Source organism: Embiotoca jacksoni, unplaced genomic scaffold, assembly GCF_022577435.1.
Source record: "Embiotoca jacksoni isolate LCO1_2020_lvr unplaced genomic scaffold, fEmbJac1.0.p SCAF_1, whole genome shotgun sequence".
Taxonomy (NCBI): domain Eukaryota; kingdom Metazoa; phylum Chordata; class Actinopteri; family Embiotocidae; genus Embiotoca; species Embiotoca jacksoni.
In genome coordinates, this window is record NW_027185229.1 from 11,690,137 (window position 1) to 11,711,666 (window position 21,530).

The 21,530-nt window shown below is 38.9% G+C and overlaps 1 protein-coding gene and 1 pseudogene across 1 annotated transcript in view; one reads left to right on the top strand and one right to left on the bottom strand.

Annotated features, from left to right (window-relative positions):
• The window catches only part of LOC138208174 (contactin-4), a 105,901-nt gene that overhangs the window by 26,106 nt on the left and 58,265 nt on the right, over positions 1-21,530 (top strand). The window lies entirely within an intron of this gene.
• On the bottom strand, positions 786-19,561 carry LOC138200187 (uncharacterized; annotated as a pseudogene).

A 21,530-nucleotide genomic window follows, 5' to 3' on the forward strand; every position in this document is an offset into this window, starting at 1 on the left:
GGACTTCCGGGGTCATTGTCAGTGATGTATGTCTGTGTATGTTAATGAAATGTACAGATTTCTGCTCATATGCTTCTGTCTTTGTTGTTTCTCTCCTCGTTGTTGTAATAGGAGACATGGGTGAACAAGCTCTACTCTTGAATAACTGAAAACATATAATTTACAGCAGGGTGTCTACAGTTTGTGCACACTATATGTCTGAGCCGTTTGCTGATTCAGTTTGATTTATTTGCCCATACAAGAGCAATGCCGTTTGACTTAACATGGCACTAAATCTCACATGTTGTCCTCCCGGTGATCTGCTGCGAGGTTCATTAAGAATAAAGACAGAATCAGGCCAACTACAAATGACCAAAAAAAATAATCTGTCTGCAGGAAAGCTGCTGAGGGTACAAGCGCATTCAATTACATCCTCCCTTACAATTTTCCAACTAGTGTGTCATAGTAAGTTAAAACGTTAAATTGCAGTCAATTTTGTTTTGGACATTTTACTGTTAAACAGAGTCTGAACAATATATCATCCAGAAGATTTTATTAGCCGATATCGGCCTATCACAAATGTTTCTGTGTTGTCATACATGTTGGCCAAAATACACCATTACATTACATTACATTACATTTCATTTAGCTGACGCTTTTATCCAAAGCGATTTACAATAAGTGCATTTCAACCATGAGGGTACAGACCCAGAACAACAAGAATCAAGAAAGTAGAATTTTCTTCAAGAAAGCCAAACTACAAAGTGCTGTCAGTAAGTGACATTTTAAGCGCTATTAAAGTTCTACTATTCAAGGTAAAGTTGGAAGAGGTGTGTTTTTAGTTTGCGGCGGAAGATGTATAGACTTTCCGCTGTCCTGATGTCGTTGGGGAGCTCATTCCACCATTTAGGAGCCAGGACAGCAAACAGTCGTGATTTTGTAGAGTGTTTAGCTCGCAGTGAGGGAGCAACAAGCCGATTGGTAGAAGCAGAGCGGAGTGAACGGGCTGGGATGTAAGGTTTGACCATGTCCTGGATGTAGACTGGACCCGATCTGTTCACAGCACGGTACGCAAGTACCAATGTTTTGAAACGGATGCGTGCAGCTAATGGTAACCAGTGAAGGGAGCAGAGGAGCGGAGTTGTGTGAGTGAATTTAAGAGGTTAAAGACCAGTCGAGCTGCTGCATTCTGGATGAGCTGCAGAGGTCGGATGGTGCTAACAGGTAGACCTGCCAAGATGGAGTTACAATAGTCCAGACGTGACATGACCAGAGCCTGGACCAGAACCTGGACCAGAACCTGCTCCACCTTCTGAGTGCGAAGGGGACATATTCTCCTGATGTGTTGTTGCGGTAATGTTGGCAGTAAGGGAGAGTTGACTGTGTCACACTGAGGTTCCTAGCAGTCAGGGTTGGGGCTAATACGGAGTTGTCAAAGGTAATACTCAGGTCGTGGGTGGGAGAGTCTTTCCCTGGAAGGAAAAGTAGTTCAGTCTTTTCAAGGTTTAATTTTGAGGTGGTGTGTGGACATCCACTGAGATGTCAGTCAGACTGCCTGAGATTCGTGCTGCTACCTGTGTTTCAGATTGGGGAAAATGTAGGATTAGTTGGGTGTCATCAGCATAGCTATGGTAGGAAAAGACATGTGAGTGACTAACAGAGCTGAGAGAGTTGGTGTACAGAGAGAAGAGGAGGGGACCCAGGACAGAGCCTTGAGGGACACCAGTAGTGAGAGGACAAGGTTCAGACACAGATCCTTTCCAAGTTACCCGGTAAGTGCGGTCGTTGAGGTAGGATGAGAGAAGGGAGAGGGCAGAGCCTGAGACACCGAGGTCCTGAAGGGAGGAAAATCACAATCTGGTGGTTCACTGTGTCAAATACAGCAGAAAGATCTCGAAGGATCAGGACAGAGGAGAGAGAGGCTGCTCTAGCAGTGTGAATCTGCTCAGAGACAGCAAGGAGGGCAGTCTCTGTTGAGTGGCCTGCCTTGAAGCCAGACTGGTGAGGGTGAAGAAGGCTATTATGGTGGAGGTAGGAGGAGAGTGGATTAAAGATAGCTCACTTCAGAGTTTTGGAAAGAAGGGGAAGAAGAGAGACAGGTAATAAGTTGTTTACTTCAGATGGGTTGAGGGTGGGTTTCTTCAGGAGAGGGTTCACTCTTGCCTCCTTCAGAGAGTTAGGGAAACAGCAAGTTGACAGGGAAGTGTTAATGAGATGGGTGAGAAAAGGAAGAAGGTCAGGAACAATAGACTGGAGAATGTGAGATGGGATGGGGTCAAGGGGGCAGGTGGTTGGGCGGGCGGAGGTTACCAAGGTAAGAACTTGATTGGGAGACGGGTGAAAGAGGAAAATGAAGGGGATGAAGATGAAGTTGATGGAAATGTAGTTACAGAAGATGGATTAGAAAATGAGGAGCGTATGTCATCTATCTTTTTTGTAAAATAGTTGACAAAGTGGCTTGGTAGAAGGGGGGAGGGGGGAGGAGGACTGCGGGGTCAAAGAGGTTAGAAAAGATGGAGAAGAGTTTTTTGGGGTTAGAAAATGAGGACTGAATTCTGGTTTGGTAAAAAGAGCTTTTGGCTGCAGAAATAGAGGCAGAGAAAGAGGAGAGAAGAGATTGATAAGTGAGCAGGTCATCATACACCAGTATGAAAACTTTTCTTACACAGCAAAATACAGAAAATATGCTGTTGTAGCTGAGGGGATGGTAAAGTCAACAAACCAAATAAACCAATTGAATCAAATCAACCATTACCGATGCATGAATAGGAGCTCACCCCAGACACTAAATACTTGCGGCTTTTCCCCATGACTCTGAGCAGAGAGAAGTAATACTTTCAGAGGAAACTGGCTTACACTGACATGTACTAAAACTTATCCCCTCAAAATGGATTTAACTGCTTTATACAATTGACTTTGCTCTGGCTAAGGTTATGCCCGCTCAAGTCTGCCTGTCTGCTTGCAAGTCACATTTTTTTCCCCACAGCAGGAGTTCCTGCTGTATTGTTGGAAAGCCTGCATGCGATCAAGCTTCGGCTTGTGAGCTCAACAGCCCTTTGCCTCTCAGGACATTTGTCTCTGAAATGCAAAATAGCCTTTGTGGTATTTTGAAGAAGTCTATACTTCACTTTGAATGAGCTTTTTTGGATGTTTTTTTCTTGCTGGTTTTTGTGTTATTTTCTGTACAATTTAGATTACTTTAGGTTGTTGGGGAACTTGCACGGTGAATATTCAGTGGTCATTTAAATGAAGCATAGCGTTACATTTACAGAACACTGAAGTTGTGTTTGCACCAGCTGTCTCATTAATGCTTCACAATTGCTTGCTCATTCACCAGCAATGTATAACATTCAGTCATATTCCTGCAACTCTGTAGCTGTGACAAATGTCATGTACTGTATATACGGTATGTGTGGCTTGGAATTTTGAGCGCTCTTTTAAAAAGAAGAGGTTTTTTTCCAAATCTAACTCTATAATTGTGATATTACTTAGGTCACATAAATGTGTTGTGGATAGAGAAAAACAGGACTTGACCTCCAATTAACAACGCATTTTTAGGACGGCTGTCTACTGGGTTGTCTACTAATTGCAGGGATGGGGTTCAATCTCCACCTCCTCATGTCCACATGCTGAAATGTCCATGGTCAAGACACTGAACTCCCGCTGACAAACGAGCACCATGGCAGCTCTGTAACCATTGGTGCGTGAATGTGTGTATGTGAATGGATAAATTGGAGGCAAAACTTGTGTAGCGTGTTGTGGACCACTACGTTAAAAAGATGTCATAATAGTGCAGACCATTTAACCCTGCATTTATGGTACAATTTTGTCTTATTGGTTCCTTAAATTAGATTTAATAGTACAAGCATGTACATGTTACGACACCTCAACCATACAGCTCTTGTCCTGCTTGGATAATATTAGGAATATTTGTGTCCACAAGGGATATCATTAGAAACTCGTAACAAATCTATTCCAAAAGTTCTGAAAACTTGACAGTAGTTGTTTTTCTATTGTCCCAAAGGTACCGTAGTATAGGTGTAGCAATGGGTACACATAATTTGAGACAAGAAAGTTTCAGTTGACAACTTGCCAAAATGTTCGGGTCCAGAAATGGTATTGTGATTTGCGACAGCTGCATCTGTTGTAGCAGTGCCCCACTCAACCATGCTCACAAAGACTAGCTTGTTTAGGATAATTACTACCATCATTACCAACGAGTTTGTCAAAATGTAACATTGTTCGTGTGTGTTAGCACATAATAGGCTTTTGGGATCAAGAATAGTGGAATTTCTATGGTGTTACTAAAAATGTCTGGAATCGTCTACTGTGATTGGATAACATGGATCAATAATACATGAATAAGGGTACTCACTGCTGCAAAACACACTGGGGCACTTGGATAGCACTTCATTGCCACAAAGTATTTTAGGTATCTGAGTACCCTGTAGTTAAGTTTTATTAGTACAATCCAGTCTATAATTTATTTTGCTTTGAAGTGGCAGAAACTGCTACTAAGTTATGTATGACAAGTGCCAGACACAGAAAGACTCCAACATTATGATTGCATCTCACTGTAGATTTTAACAGTTTTCATTCATTAAGAGAGTTATATTAATATTTTGCTGGAAACAGCACATCTATGATCAGAAATAAAGCGTTGGTAAAGCTGCATGAACCAGTTTTTGAATCAGAATGTAGGATTAATAGGATGAGTTCATGAATTGCCCTGAAACTGAATAACTGAACAGTGTATTTTATTTGCTTCCACTTCCTCTTTACTCTGTCACAGAGAGGGAGTTGGCTGGCGGATGTACAGCTGGCTCATTCAGTATTGCTTTGAAGCCACTTGATGCCTTGGAGAGGCATGTGGCCTGTGTGACCTGACATCACCCTGTGTGTTGACCTGGCTGTAAAAGCCGACAACAGCACTGAAGTCCTGGTACTAACCTGCTTTACTGTGCCAGCCTAAAGAGTCTGAATGCCCACCCCTCCACCCTGCTCACTTAGCTTGCCTTAGCTTAACTGTGCTCTCTGTCTAACAGGCCTGTAGAGCATGGGGAAATCTGAGATAGCATATGCTACTCAACCAGCAATGAGCATACAAGCGATATAATATATTAATATTAATATAAGCAATGCTTTCAGTGAGTCGGTTAGTTGGTTGGTTGACCCACTACCTTGGTCCAAAATTAAATATATCAGCAACTACCAGAAAGACTATCATAAAATTTGTAATAGACATTCATGGTGCCCAGATGATGAATCATTATAACTATAGTGATCCCCTGACCAGTTCCACCAGCAGACACAAGTAAACTGAATTCATAATTTAAAATATATGTTTGTCTTATCTAACAACTGCTGGCAGATGACAGGTAGTGAGAATTAAGACAAGCGAACCAATCAGTAACAAGGCTCAACATTTTAGCTCATGTTGTCAAAATAATGTAATCTGTCTGGATGTAGACAGAGGGGATTCCTGCGCGACGAAAAGATGCAAAGCAGCAGAATGAATAGCCTATTATGTTCTAAATATAAGCTTTTTACTGAAAAAAAGAAAGAATCGGATGTAATCCTTTTGTAATCACTAATGTTTTACATAGTAACTGTAATTTCATTTTTTTGTATTAATATTTTGCAATAAATTGCCAATTCAATAGAAGCCTATTCTGAAGGGTTGAATGGGTAATGTATTATTATCAAGAGAATGATAATGCTGTTTTTCACTCCACTTTATTATGGCTATTTGTATAACTGCTTTTATTTTTGCACCGTTAACTGATATTAAAATTAATGACACATTTGGAGAAAATCCTGAATTCATTACCATTAATTGAGGTAAGAGGATTAACCCAAACAGGAAGGCTCAGTAGAAGATAAATGAATTGAAACCTCTCAGCACAGAGCCACCTGCAGTCAGAAATGCTCTGAGTTGTTAATGATCACCAGTGGCAATTTTGCCATCAATTAAAGTGACAAGAGGATGTTAAAGGTATCTCAACAGGAAGTCTATTTTTTCGCTGTTACAGTGGTGACAGGAATGTGAAAATGAGCCTCGTGGACTAGTTGACTGCAGCAACACAGTTCCCCTGGATGTGCCAGATAGTGCCACTGCAATTAAGAGCTGAGCTTGTCTAATGGGGCAGCAACATGTATAATATGTGGATACAGAATGAGCTGTGAAGGCTCTGAGCATCAAATCTTAATGACTTAGACTGAATGTAGTCTTAGATGATGGTTAGTCGATCAAAGTCACAGGAGTTTCTTAGAGTCTGAAAAAAAGCCAGTGCTAAAACGTGCCCCCGTCTCTTTTTAAAATTCTATTTATTTTTCAGTTCAAATGTATTGCTGTATAGGAACATAGTCAGCTATGCACTATCAACCCAACACCCACTTTTGCCAGGTGGGATATTAAACAAACACACGCTGCATCTTGAAGGTAGCAACAGGCAGACTAAACACTGCAGGAGCCATTTTAATGGTGCAAAGCATGAGTCAGACTTAAATGAAAAGACATACAGCAGGACATCTTCATCAAAAATAGCAACCTTTCAATGAAAATAGTCCTGAAATGAGCCTAAAGTTAACATTGTTTTAATAGATTTTATCAAGTTTGTCAGCTTTGATACCAGTTTATAGTTTAAATTCGCATGATAGTAATCTTTAGAGTTCTCAACCTGTATTCTCATGGATATTCTTGTTGATCAACAACGACTGTAAGTTTAAGTACTGTTCGATAAACTTTCCGAGTTTTAAAACATCAGTGTTTGATATATCTGAAGCAGGGGTCTTCAACATTTTCTTTCCTCTGAGAGCTACTTTGACAAAATGAAAGTGAGTAGCTCTCGGACACCATCAAATTTACTGAGCTGAGCTCTACCAAACCAGCTTCTTTTACGTGAACAAAAACAAATTGATACATAAGACATACTAAACAAGCTACTGCTTGGAGACCCTTTTTCTAGAAAGTGAATGAAGGGAGGAGGAGAGGGAAAACAGAAGAAAGGGAGAACAGAGGGTGAAACATGGGAGAAAGAAACATTTAAAAAAAAAAAAAAGTGCAACTGCTTCTTGAAAAAAGACTGATTTAACAGTTGATGAAACATAAATTCCTGCAAGATATCATTTGTTCCAAATAAATTCTGCCAATATAGTGCAATGTTTTTGTTCCCAAAATGTTCCTCTTAAGGTTAGGATAACGTTTCCTAAAAATATACATTCTTACAATGTTTTTCAGAACATTGCCACAACATGATGCCATAATTTGTTAAATGAACTGCCATATTAAGATATTGTTTTCTTATGCTGTCTGTAGGTGTTTACATTAATACGGTTTGTAAACTCAGCAGTTTGAGTACCTGAATAAAGGGTTAGCCCACCCTTTATTTTACCGCTACACCCCTGTTAGGCTTTTAATAAAAAGCACAGGCATTCAGCAGAGTTCAGGGGAATGATGCTGGGCTTTCAGGGAATGTTGCTGTAAAATACAGAAACATCCATATTCACACTGACTTTTAATATCCATTCACAATAGCAACTGAGATCCAGGAGCTGCGCTGTTACTTAGTCTCATGTATAATGTATGATACAATGTGTTGCATGACTTCGGCGACCTTTGCTCTTATTATTGCTGCATGACAATCACAGTGTGTGTGTAACACTGCTGACCGCTGTAGTACAGGTCACAGAGAACTGTTCTTCCGTGCTTTGTCCTTTTGTTCCCCACGTGACCTGGAAAGGTTTTTGAGGAGTTGTTTCTTATTTCCTAAGAGAGCTTTTGCTGGGCCAGGAACCATTGCTCGTGTAGGTCTGAGACAGTGTCTTGACATAAATCAGCTGGACTTAACTGGACTTCTCTGCATTGACAAAAAGCATTCTTAGTACAGGCTCAGCATCTGAATGCTGAGCCACATTATGGGTCATTCTGTCGGTTACTCAGCCCATTTGTCGGGCTCTCTTTGTCACATACAATCATGTTCCCCACAGGATGAAGTCTATTTACGTTGCTATCCTCTATCCACATGGAGGCAATGGTTCTGTTGTTTAGTGGCACATCACTCCAAACAATTGGATGTGTTGCCATAAAATGTGACACCCAAATGATCGATTCAAATGATTTTTGATCCCAGGTAACAATTTTCTATTTGGGTGACATATCTCAACACCCATGGAATAGATCAGCAGAAAGTGAGGATTTGATCATTTTTACATGACAAATATCCAACTCGTATCAAAATCATCTCTCCCTAATACATAGTTGGTTACACTTTACGGTAAGGGTACATTCATTTATTATGAATTCATGCAATATTCACGCAATATTTCATTCATTAATGAATCATCAGGAAGTAACATGAATTCAATGTTTTTCATTCTTGACCTCATGCTTGAACAACACATTCATTTAAGTTTTAAGTAAGGTGAGCACATCATCATGAATTATGATTTATTGAGCGTGATCATAATGCATTATTTGCAAAAGATTTTGGACCACTGAACAAAACTCTGCAGCACAGAGGACATCATGAAATCATAATCGACTAAGCATTAGTTACTCATCAGGTTATCATGTTTGTGGCCCTTAAAAGTCAAGCGGTGACCCATTTAATTTTTACCATCCATTGTGGGTAAGAGTGAACGGGGCTGGAACAGTGACATGTTGTCATTGAAAATAAGATTTGGCATTAAAAAAAAAGTTCTATTGACATTCTAAAATGCTTTCATTGTGATTGTGAGCACGTTAGAATGCTGATGTTAACACTTTTTGTGCTTTTATATGCATAATTTTGTTTGAGATATTTTAGGTTTAATACCTAATGATTTTTTTTTATACAATTTTAAGATTGTATAAGTATTGTATATGTCTCCTGAACATATAGAATTTACCAAGTGCTCACAAAACAGTTAACCCTATGCTACAGCAGTTGTATTTTGGCTAATGCTGTGTTCCTGAGATGCCTGTTTAAAATCCCAGCTTACTACCAGACAAATAGGCAATTCAGTGTTCCAGAATGTTCAAGTTGGAAATCTTAAGGTTTATTTTTAGGATTATTGATATGTATTGACCTGACAGTTTGATGTTAGTGCAAGTACAACAAAAGACTTCAAAGTGTGGGATGAAAAATGCACAATCTTATGACAATCACTGTTTTCTCTCTTCAAATTGAAAACTTGGCTTTGAAGTGAGTTCGACTGTGTGAAGTTGGGGCCCAAGTGTTGCCTAATTTATTCTAGTCACCTCATGAAAGAGTAACTTCACCTTAGGTGCAAGTCTCAGGTTTGCAGACACCCTGTTTGCATTGCTGTTAAAATAAATGTGTCACTGTTTGTTTAAAAAACAACAACAACACTAATGGCGGGAGTAGCAGCTGAATAATAAATATTTTAGTTAGCCTTTTGAACTGCAGCAAAAAAATTAAATTAACAGGGTTTTTTTTTTTTTGTTTGTTTTTTTTTTTTAAATTTTTTTATGAGAATCTGTTAGATGCGTTTGTTTAGACAGTAGATGTCACTTGACCAGCTGTGGATTTTTCATGAAACTTTTGTCAGTTTCTCTTGTACTCACATCTTTGCTTTCTCATTGTTTACATTTATTTTATTTTTTCTATGAAAGCGAGTGCTTGCCTTCATTATCAAAGGTTGGCACACACGTGTCTCTTGTTTAAATGACAGGTCGTTAGCTTGTTGGTGTCTGACGAATTTTTCAGGTGGCTCGGTAACGAAATATAGACTAATTATCAAGAAATGCAAAGACTCACTCATCCAACCTTCAGCACCACTCTGTGCTCATAATGCACTGACACATATGTGCTGGTAAAACATATCAGGTTTCTGTGATATGTTTTAACATTATTGTCATTCCTGTATTCACTATTTTTCAACAAACGATCAACAAGGAAAACATGATGTTTGAGGATACAACTCTTACTCCTGATGTAGTGACTAGTTGTATTATCCTTTAAGTGTCAGGACATTCTTTCCTCAGCCATGTCGTCGAAATGGGGCCTGCGACCTGGTAGTAATGGGTGTCTTGTCTCATGGGTTGATACTTTCAGGCTGAGTCAGTGAGAGCCAAATTAATTGAAACCACTGGATTGCATGAGAAGCCAAGAGTAACGGAGACTGTAGGGGATAGTGCTGTTTGGATTAGTAACTTAAGATGTAACAACCCAAGCTTTAATGACTATTTTGGTTTTTGGAACTTTTGTTGAACTGTTGTCTGACATTTAAAAGAATATAACATCACACTGAAGTTAATTGTTGAGATTTCAGAATGCAGGAACATAGCTAAGCAGAGGTCTAACATTGCAAGAATAACGTTTCAAGACAACGGTTTAGCCAGGTTATTTAAACTATTTCATTTAGAGAATAAAATAAAAGTGAATCCACCCAAATGGTTGGCATATTTGGCCTGGGGGCTTGTTTGAAATCTGTGATAGTCTGACTGCTTATATCTCTCTTGCGGTCTTGTTAAGAGCAAAGTTGCAACATTCCCAGATGTTATCTCTTAACTCGGTGACAACAGATTTGTTAGTGATATTATGGCAAAATTATTAGTTTTATATTCATATTACAAATTAAAAGGGTTTAGTTTTCAAATTGCAAGTTGCAAGAGCTGTGATTCTAATTCAATTATAGCATAATTAACCTTGTCAAAAATCTTTTAAACTATGCTAAAAAATTTTTTTTAAACTGCTGTATTATATTAACATTAATTCTGTTGATTAAAAAACAGTAATAACACCAACACTGTTGTGTGGGTTTTTGGGGTGACTAAAAGCGATTAAGTTGGAGTCAAACATTTCTTTTTAAATGTAGTTTCAATGATCGGGGGCCGTGGTAGAGTTAGATGAAGTGATATGAACAGTTATAGCAACATTAGAAAATATAGAGGAATTGAAGCCAAAGCAAGGCCCAAAAGATTGTAACAATAAATAAATAAACAACAATTTACGATGGTCCTTTACTGACATGTGAAATTGTTCAGCCCTAATTGAGTGGAATAATGGATACTTGTGGTCAGGATTGTCTTACCTTTGCTTTCCCTTCAACAGAGGCATTGAGCCAGTAAGTTGCTCAAATTTAATAATTTGATTTAAGTAAATGCTCAGCTAACATTCTGGTATGGAGGTTTTTGTAATCGTCTGTGTTAGAAACTGTACTGTGCACAGAGATCCTTTCGTTCTCTGGGAGGTGATTCTTGATTGTTGCTGTGCGTGACCCTTCAGCAGCAGAAGTCCCGAGACATTTACATTCTGAAATTGAAATGTCTCAGTTTTCAAAGCAGGTGCAGTGTAGTCCTGTACGACTATTTGTAGACCCACTTTAAGAGCAGACTGATGTTAGATTTTCAATATATAGAGTTGTGTGGGCTGCCCTTGACCACAGCTGCTGAAATTTGACAGTTTTTTCTTTCAGTTATGATCATTATTATTTACTACTCTTTCATTAATGCTGACACCAAACATATTGTTACTTTGGCCACAGTCTAATTTGAATATTTTACCATTGTTGTGCTTAATTCACATCCCTTTTATATATGTATTTGTGTGAATACTTTTAGTATTTGTGTGAATACTTTTAGTATTCAAAACGTCTAATGAGCTTTGACAATGATCTATCAGTGTGCCAACAAGCACACATATATCAATATAAATTAATTTGAAAGGTTTTTATTTCTTGGGGATGATGAAGAAACAGAGACAATTGCTCCCCAGCATGAACAAACAGAAGTATGCTCTCCAAGATTCTGCACCACAATAATGAAAACAGAGACTAATGTAGTCCATGAACTAATTTCCCACAGAAATCAATATTAGAGTAAGATCTAATCTATCTCAACTTCTTAACATGGATCTGAGAAAGTAAGTCAACTAACATTTTTGATCACAAATCATTTTAAATACATTTCAATGGGTAAAATGTTTTTTTACACATTAAGTTCAGTTCACTTGTTTTGATGGGTATTACTCAGTCTTTGAAAACATTGTTATATTGGGGTCATAGTAGGGGCTATCCAAAAATGTCAATATGCAATTTAAATATTGTGATGCTTCATTGCCATGTCAGACTTAATGTAGTTCTCTCTTCGGGTATTTGTTTTTCTTCACTACATTTATGAAATGTAATTACAAAAGGTTAAATTAACAGTTTAGTGAGGCATACATACTAGAAATGCAGTATTTGTCCAATGTCAAATCAAAATATGTAAGTACAGCTGAGCCAAGATGGTACTGGCAGCAGAAAAGTGGCTAAAATCCTCTAATTCTAAATTTGATTAATTAACACATATCTTCCACCCAAGTGTAAAAATAGCACATTGGTGTTTCATCGGGAATGCCAGACTGTTGCAGTAACGTTCTATGGTGTTGTACTTAATGTGAGGTTGCCAGGAACCAAGAAGTTCCAATCCTCTCCCAAAAAGTATAAATATTACACTAAGATTTCCTAAAATGCTGAAATTGTTTTGTAATTTTTGAGTAATTATCAGACCAAAGGTAGAAAAAAAAAATGCACGTGAAAGCCCCAGCTTAAGTAAACTGGATCATCCAAAAAATAAATTATATTCTGTTTGGAAACTGAGTTTAACATTTTAAAATGTGTAATGATTTTATCTTATTTTATTGTAAGAAATGGAACAAAAACACGGCGCCCAACCTCAAGCCAGAGTGCAATTTAGAGTTAGCTGATTATTCATTTTCAAAAAAAGACAAGACTCAAAGTAAAAAAAGACTAACATCAGCAAAGCAGATTAACAAACTCCAACACAGGCAACGCAACTGGCCACTGCCACACACTCCACACTTCATAAAACTTGGTTGGGTGAAGAAGATAACTTTGTTCATTCTGTTTCATTTCAAAAGCGCTGTGCCCATACATCATTCTGGGTAACACTAAACATGCAGGAGGATCAATATGTGATCAATAATGAAAATGGGCGGCTGTCCCAATATCATATTTCTGGATTAAATGTGTTGTTTCTCCTTATTTATTTTTTTTGTATAATTGCAAATCAATGACACTGTTGCTGATTTGACTTTCGCAACAACACTTTAGCTATAGTGTAATTCAACATGCTTTTATTATTTGTTGTGTTTTATAAAGAAAATAAAACATTTTGGCCGCCATTAGAGTAAAGCAGACTCCTTTTTTTTTTTATTTAGCAGAAATTTTATTAATTTTCAATTGCTATCATAATGTTTTCAGCATTAACTTCCAGCACCAAATAGGCACCAAATGTATGCACACTGGTGAAAGACTGTTTGTGTGTGTGGGTGGAGAGTGGGGTTAAGCATTAGGATTGGTATCAATTGATGTTGACCGTCTCTTAGACCCCCAAATCCATGGACCTTTGTAGTGTTAAGAAGCTTTGAAGGCCTCTTTATCCTCACAAATTAAATTTAGACTTGAGCATTTTGTACAGGTTGTGGGCTGTAATCTTTTCCTCTGAGAATCTCTCGCTTAACAACTTAATAGATGTGCAGCTATGTGTTCCGAGCACTGGTTCAAAAACATGAAACGCACATAAAAGGACCATTTTTAAAGACCTTACAACAACAGACATAAATATAATCTATATGCTACCACAAAGCAGCTGCGTGAAGATCTTTCTTCCGAGTATCACTGAGTCTGGCACTTCAAATCTCCTGAGAACTGACAGCAGACTTCTCTCTTCATCAAACTTTTTCAAACAAGCCGCCATCGGAACTGCTGAAGAGATGGAAGTAACAAAATGGCATACATTTTTCATGTAGTAAATATATTGCCAGGTTTCTTCTTGTGTTCTGCCAGAGCTCCCATTGAAGTCTCTTGCTGTCAGGCCCGAGCGTGAGCAAACTCCTTGTTGGCTCACTTCCAGATGTCAGTGGGTGTAATTAAACAGCCCTGAACTTGATTTCTTTTATGAGGATACTCAGTCAAAGCCTTGTCAAGAAAAGCAGCCGCTGCTTACACCCCACCTTTCCTAAATTGTGTCATTTGCAGTGTGACCTACAGGAGGAATGATGATAAAAATCCTTCTCCATTGTCTGAAATACCACCGCTACCTCCCACATTATTCAGGTGACTGACAGCTGCAATTGCCCAGCCAGCAACAGAAGCGGGAAGTGTCGACAGAAGCCGGAGTATCTCTGATGATACTGTACGGTGTGATGATGCGGGTGTTACAGCATCAGCAATTTATGATTGAGGGTGTTTTCTTTTTAAAAAAAAAAAAAAATGTTTTGCCATTTTCTATTTTGCACACAGGGCTGCCATTGCATTTCACGAAAAACTCTAATTTCTATTGGATGTTTTTTTCTTCTCAAGGCTGCCACAGCTTTTCTTTTCTTATGAATAAAATATGTCAAGCCGCCCTAAAACACACTTTTAATTTTAAATGCAGTGTGCTTAACTGAGCAAAATAAAAGTATTAGTTAATTTGTTTTGGCGAGTTTGTTATACCAATGTTCTTCTTTGACCGCTTGGCTTTTAAAGTGCTGTAATTTAAACTTCACTAATTTTATAAAAGTTGCTATATTTATTGTTATTGTTGAGCTATAGTGAGAAAAATATCAGGCTAGTCATATAAAAACTACAAAAAATAAAAATAATGTACTTGTATGCAATGAATTTTGTTCAGCGAATAGTGTGTGCAGCGAATAGTGTGTGTGTGTGTGTGTGTGTGTGTGTGTGTGTGTGTGTGTGTGTGTGTGTGTGTGTGTGTGTGTGTGTGTGTGTGTGTCGGGGGGTGGGTGGAGGGTGGGGAGGGGGGATAGATTGTTAGCCTGGTTTTATTGTTTTATAAAACTGACTGATAAACTGATGGTTGGAAGCTGGCTGATTTATGCAGACAGTCCACATCGAAATATGCATTCAGCCTTACACTATATTCTCACTGAAAGCGGTCAGCTGAGTGAAGATATGTTACCAAGGTAGGAGCGAGCTGATGGAAAAAAAAGGAAAAACTGGTAGAAGCAGTCACGACCTTTGGCACAGAGCTGTAGGCAGGGCTTGTTGTGTAGCTGCCTGGATGTGTGCACACAGCTATTGTTTGTTGGAAGCTTAACCCAGGATGGATATTGATTACTCGGATGATACTCATCGAGAGTACATTATCCATACCGGATACTCGTTCCACCCGAATACTCGCCTCAACCCTAATTGATACAGATTGTTAGTTGCATGGAGGTACCAAAGAAGATGTGCATTTCTCTTGCTGATTTCACAACTGAGGGGTGATCAAAAACATCCAAGACTGTTCCTGTTGTACATGAACAGAGCGCAGCACAGTAATGCACATGGAGCAGGGGGTAGCAATAACTTTCGTGAGTAGGTATTCCTAGTTACATTGCTCAGAAAACATAAGCACTTGTTTGACACATGTTTTTGTCACCGCTGGTGCACGCAGAGCCCATTTGCAATTTCATCTGGGGCTTGAGCAGAGAAACATCGAATCTGTGTCAAACTCAGGCAATTGACCCATGAAACGCTTCAGAAAGCCTGCAGCAATGAAGCAATGAGCAGGCACGATGTTTTGAGTGACATTCACGTTTCAAGAGGGGCTTCACTTTCCAAGACCTAAAAAGACTCATCGAGTCAGGAGCACCACCAGGTGGGTTTTCTTTAACATTCACAAGGTTGTTTAGTGACTCTGAAAATATTTGTCCTAGGTTCAGACTGTCTACACCGTGTTCTACTGTGACTTGCTGAGGTGTCTGGGGGAAAAACATTTGGTGCAAATTGCCTGAACTGTACCACAATGGTAATTGGGTTCTCCAACATGACAGCATGCCTGCTCGCAGTCTCGCCCGAACTACACAATCGTTGCTCCCCGCCACATCTATTCATCAGATTTGGCTCCCTGCAAGAGGTTCACACAGAACTTAATGTTCACTCTCTGCTCAGGTTTCAGGTCCACGGTAAAATTACAAATGTGCACAATATCGGCGTGTAGATCAAAACAGAAATATTGATACTTTAGATCCAAAGCGTTTTTGTATTAATCCCTACTTTTTACATTCAGTAATTTGAGGTAGATATCTATTTTATCATAAACATACAGTGAACGTGACTATGCTATCACCAGAATCAATCTAAATAAGACATTGTTAATATAAACTACTTTTCCCTCTGCCTGTCAACGTCATTTGTGAACTAGAGCTCTATAAATGCGTGAGCCATTGAACAGTTTTGGCATTGATTATAGCAGACCACAAACAGTCATATGAAGACAGTTTGCAGTTATCTAAACAGCTATGATGTGTTATGTGATGTATGTGGGTTACTGTGGCTACAACATAAACCTTGTAAAGCATCTGCGATTTATTCACAATACAGAATATAAGGAGTTTATTTAGTGACAGTTTGAAGATAAGATGTTGCTGTTGGCAAGGCAGAATTCACTCACAGTTATTTGGCTGTGGCAGGAAATATCCAAGTACAGAGTGTGTGTTGCTATGGCGCCATATTACAGCTATGTCTGTTTAGAGCGTTTTTTAGAGCGAAGTGTTTTTCTCTGAGCACAGTGTATTTTTCAAACTGTTTTTTAATGGGAGTGCTGAATGTTCTGTGTTTTTTCTGTCCGCCAAGACTTGAAATTTGTTTAACTTTGGGCAAAACGCTGCGCTGCACTCGTCACTGTCACTTTGTACCAAGCTGTCTAATCACGGGAGGGGTGGGACAAATGCCACAAAGACCTAACATCTTTTTTTTTTCCACCGCAGCACATACCTCAATCAAATGGAGAGATATTCCTCCGAGCTGATGGCCTCCCGATAGTTTGTGTCTTTCCATGAAATGAAAGGTACAATTTTCCGGAGCAACATTTCAAACTGTGTCCTGCTCATACGAAATTTATACTTGAACTGGACTCTGTCCAACTGCAGCTCTGGAACCAATAGCAAGTATTTTACTTCATGCAAGCATTTTTACACTGAGTTTTGTTGAAACCACAAACTATCTGTGAAACTGGATTCTTGCAACCCATGAATCAACTGTTACTTCCAAGGATATTCTGTGTCATAGCAATCAAAGCATCTCAGCAAAGTATCTCAGCAACAAAACGTTGTGCCTCAAAAGCGCTCACATGCCATCCCAGCTATGCATTTCCAGAAGAGCGCCTGGCATTCTGGGAAAAAAAAAAATCTTTGGTGGACACCGGCCTTCAAGTCTGTTGATGTTCAAACAAGAGTTCCTCACTTTCTAAAAAAACACAGAATGTCGTTTCATTAAAAATGATATAAATATACAAACTAAATAATGAGATACGGTTATGAAGTGGGTAATATAATGAAATGAATGAATGTCACAATAAATAGCTATACAAAGAAAAGGGCACCAACTTCAATAAACTATTTCTCAGTTTATTATCATTATTTTAATGTCCTTATGCTGACGTTGCTGTTTTATTGCCAATTACTCTGTACATTTTAATGTCCTGTTTTACTCTATAGACAAACCTTACCTACTAAATGTGCCCATGATCAGGCAATGATGCACACAAACCCATTGTCATTGTTCTGACAGCTGACAGATTATTTAAAAATGTAAGTATTTATTCTCATTATATTAATATATTTCTCATGGCATTCAATTTCAACATAGCATTCTATATATAACAGCAAGCCTCAGTAACCTGGAAATTCCTCTCCTCTACAGTAGCTCTGGTGTAATCTGAAAGGCTACATAGATGCTTGTTATATTTTCCATTTCAGAACACATTACGCTTTTGAATAAAGTGTTGGTATCATATCAACCCAGTGTTTTTTGGGCATCGGCTTGGAAAGGAAATCAGTGTTATGTTCCAGTGCTCACAAAAACGTGTGTAACACATGCTGATGTTAAACAACAGATATTACTTGGAATATGCACTCATAAAGGTTATTGTTTCCTCTTGCTCGATGGGCATTATAGTGCCATGTTTCGTTCAAGCGCAATAGGAATAGTCTTGGAAAGTTTTGATCGCCCCGCACACACCACGAGACTGATGAACCATATGTTATCAAGCATAAACATACACTGGTTCATTTGCTTTGTGGTGTAAGCAAGTTTTAGCTAACTTTTAGCTTTAAATGTAGAATTGGCTTTTTAGATGATAAGGGGTCCCCTAAGTTCACCAACTAGCTGTTCATTTTGGCCGTCGGTGTAGGCAGTGTGCAGTGAGCTAATCAAAACTTTTCCACTGAATACAGCTGATAAAAATGCAGTTTTTTCAAGATGAAGTTAGAATGAACCAAAACAAGTAAGCTTTGGCGCTAAACCAGAACAATCAGCTTAAAGGGACTTTGGAGAGTGGAGGGGAAATGCAGGGTAAGATGATAATTCTCAGAGTGTTCATCACTACGACCAATTCCTCAATCAAATTATACTTAGCAATTTGACCTAGTCTTAATAGAAAATACAAAATATTTAGTGCAGTTTCAATTAAATAGAACACAGAAATTAGAATTAACAATATTAGATGTTGTATTTGAAATAATACAACAAAAAATATGAATTAATAGGGCTTTCAGGGAGGTTGATGTTTATGTAGATAATGCAAAAGACAACTTTAAAATGTCACATAACTGGAGCCACAAGCTGTTATGATATGGTGTTGTAACAGACCCAGACGCAGACACAGTAGGAAGATGTTTATTTTCAAACCAGGAAGTCCTTTATTCTCACCAAACACTGACGCACAGTAGGCAGAGAAAATGCAATATAGAAGTCCGTACGGGGCCAGAGGCCAATGTTCAGCAAGGAGACGAATCTCCTCTCATCTGCTCTCTCCTCCTGAGCCAGAAGCTGGCTCCATCGCGGATTGGGGCTGGCAGGCAGGCAGGCAGACAGGTACGTGGCGTGGGCGTGTCTTCGCTGGGTGAATCCCGAGGTCCTCCACAAGCGAGCGGCAGGCTGACGTAGATGGGTGGGCTTAGCTTCGCTGGGGAATCCCGAGGTTTCTCCACAGCGAGTGGCAGGCTGACGTGGCTTTGTGGAAATCCCGACATTCTCCACAAGCGTGTAGACAAGCAGGATCGACTGTGTGACACCCAAAGCTTGACACAGGATTGCCAAGACTTCTCAGCTGATCTCTGAGGAACGAACCGGAATCTTCTTCGTACAGGTGATACCCGAGGCTCGACGCTGGACGGAAAGTCAGTGTCAATTGTGTGACGCCCGAGTCTCTGCACAGGACTGCTAAGATCTCAACAGCTGATCTCCGTGGAACGAACTGGAATCTTCCTCGTTCAGGTGAATGCCCGTGGCTCGACGCTGAACGGCAGGAAACAGGAAACAGACGGAGTCAGAACCGGGAATCTCAGGCAAGGAGACGGACAGACTTACGGGACGGGATGTCAGGTAGGTTAACGGACGGACTGACGTCGGTCGTGAGACTGGCCGCAGCTGTGCTGACGGAGAGAGAGGCGCGGCAGTGGGCGGAGCTCGGAGGAGGATACTGCGAGGAACACAAAACAAAACACAAGCACGTGGCATACAATAACAAACAGACATGGAAATGACAGCACACATGAGGAGAGGTGATCAAATAGAGGGAAACACACTAGGATCAGACAGGAATCCTCACACAAGCAAAGTATGGGGGCAGCACTTTTGCCATCTATTATATGCAGCTCCACATGGAATCTAACTGACATAGGATCTTGTAAGTGTTATATTACTTATTATATTAATAATAATCTTTTGTAAAATATGTGTATACTACATTGTAACAACATAGTCAACCAGGTTGACAAAACAGACAAGATTTACTAAAACATACTTATGACACTACTTTTACGAAAATGTCTAATTAATTCAAATAATATTGTGCAGTGTCTTCCATTGATGAATTTGGTCTCATTTTAGCCTCTTTGTGTCAACTGACAAATTAGACTTTTTGTTGCTTTTGCAGTGAATTGGTTACAGATATCAGAGCAGCAAAAGACAACACTCGTACTGGAAGCAATCGAATAGAGAGTAAAGCCCTGAAGCAATGCAGTTGAATATTTGGAGGGCCTGGAATTTGAAACCATGAATTATTCATTTGTGGCACTTTATTGAATGTGAAGAGTTTCTCTATCATTCATAATCTCTATAGCTACTGTAATGTGACTCTTGCTGTTGGCACTCTGGGGTTTCCAACAGGCTATGTGATACAAATAGAGAAGGGGTTGAAATAATAATAATAATGCAAAGATAGAAAACCCATACATGCATTCAGGATGAAAATTGCATTCGAAATCAGGGTTCAATAAAGTCATTCAGTTCATGAGATGTCATCTTATTCATTAAAAATGAGTAATATATCAGTGTCACAGAGAAATCTTCAACTCAGGAACAGGGAATCTTAAAGTTTAAAGTGAAAGATTTTTGCTAAATTGTATTATTTGTCCCTTTTAGGATGGTAACTGGCTACAAAAAAGGGTATATATAGGTATTCCCCCCTTAGATATTGAAACACTCCCTCTAGGAAATCCCTAGCTTGCAATTGCAATAATACAGTTCCAAGCAATTTGCACAATATTTGAGTGAGCTTGACATTTTGCAATATTCCTGTAGTTTTTTTTTTTCTGCAAACAATGTCCTTAACAGAAGCTCTGCTAAAAGCATTACATCAAATAGCAGCCTTTCCGAACATAATTTGCGTTTTTAACAAAAATAACTCCTTATTTACAATCAGCAAGGCTTTGCTCCATCTTCATTCACCATCCAAACAGAGCATGCTTGCGAGCTAAAAAAAAAAGTGACAGGGTTTGTGGAAAATGTGGTCTTGTCATTGGAATGAGGAATATGTTGAATTAGTTGTATACAGACTTCCAGACTTGTGTTGATTTACTTTTAAACTTTGAGCCAAAAATTCATGATTAAAAAAAGATTATAGCAAAAAAAATTGTCATGTGAACCATGTTTATTAACATTGGAAGCGATTACATATTCAACTTTATCAGGTTTTATAAAGTTTTTGTAATTCCCACAATTTTACTGCAAAAAAATATGTTAAACCTCCAAAATGACATAGTAATGTGTACAATTTAACCATCTTTCTACTCATCCAAAACACCCCCTAATGTTGCTGCAATCATAAAATGTATTTCTTCCTCAGGGAGTACTTTCTTTGCAAGCCAACCACACACAGCATTACAATAGTGAATACAAAGCATTTTATGCACTTCATTATAGGTTGAACCTCTATAGTGTTCAAGGACAGTGGGAAGGGGATTGAATTGCAGTTGCAATTGATTGTGATATTTCCTTGATTGATTGCATTCCGATTTTACCTAAAAAATAATGAGTCAGAGATTTAATGTATCCAGAGCCACATCTCTCTGGAAACTAGGTAATATTGGTCTGTTCTGCTTGCTAATTTGTCAACTTGCTCGCTTTTTGCTGTTGTTGTTTTTGTTGTTGTTTCTTTTTAATCATAAGCCAAGTATGCCACATTTTTACAGTTTTAGCTGTTACCTTGACATCGCAAGGTGATGTGAGCAAACTTGCAGGACAACACACCTGCAGATTGGTGCTAGCAAAAATAAGGTAATGATTATAAAGCTGTGCATAAATTAATTTAGCTGTCAGCCAGTACTTGT